At 41.8% G+C, this 806-nt stretch overlaps 1 non-coding gene across 1 annotated transcript; it reads left to right on the top strand.

Moving 5' to 3' along the window:
- Positions 1 to 459: 459 nt before the first annotated feature.
- Positions 460 to 550, top strand: Trnak-uuu (transfer RNA lysine (anticodon UUU)). The gene is given in 2 exon segments: positions 460 to 496; positions 515 to 550. It is a non-coding gene; the product is annotated as a tRNA-Lys (tRNA).
- Positions 551 to 806: the final 256 nt, after the last annotated feature.

The raw sequence follows: 806 nt of genomic DNA, 5'->3' as shown, positions 1-806 counted from the left end.
AGCCAGTGCACTTAAAGGTGGAACACTCTAGCCTATTAAAAATTACCTGGGCAACCCAGTCGGCATTTTGCAGTAAGCAGTAAACTGACTCCACCCGAAAGGTGGGAGATAAGGCATTGGTGGTCGACCCCCTAGCAATAGCCAGAACAATACCTCAGTATGACAGATTAAAGGCCACCGAAATTAACCAGTTGGTTGTCGAGATAGGTACCTCATCTAACAAGCGACGAATCCCTGCTCACAATTGCTTTATTTTTAATCCCCTAAAATATCTCTACTGGAGACTGCCGACTTGTGGTCGTTCAGATTCCAGGGAACACCACCGGTTATTTTCAATAAACAATCGCTGACACTGACATGTGTGAGAACTCCAAGTAAAAGTAATAAGAATAAAAGTAACAATTGAAACCAGGTGATAAGCTAACAATAAAAATAAAAAGGTTGTATTTGTCTCTGTCAGCCTCCATAGCTCAGTCGGTAGAGCATCAGACTTTTAAGCATAATGATACAAGTAATCTGAGGGTCTGGGGTTCGAGTCCCCATGTGGGCTAATGACAATTTTTTTTTTTTTTTAATTTTCGGATTCCCCCCCCCCCATAACATACACTCAGGTATTATCTATGACCTCTATTTTTTTTTTTTTATTATTAAAAAATGGAATCGTCCGATCGCCAACCTGATGTCGCTGTTGTGTCAAACGTGAGCCAGCTGAGAGACTATTTTATCTCGACCCAAAAATAAACAAACCAGTATTTCCTAGCCGTGATGATGAGCCGTGGCTCCCTTATGGGGTATCTTGTCCCCTC

Source organism: Euprymna scolopes, chromosome 42, assembly GCF_053919585.1.
Source record: "Euprymna scolopes isolate OS-2025 chromosome 42, ASM5391958v1, whole genome shotgun sequence".
NCBI classification, from domain to species: Eukaryota; Metazoa; Mollusca; class Cephalopoda; order Sepiida; family Sepiolidae; genus Euprymna; species Euprymna scolopes.
The sequence above is the reverse complement of the archived record's forward strand: the minus strand, read 5'-3'. Positions and strand labels throughout refer to the sequence as shown.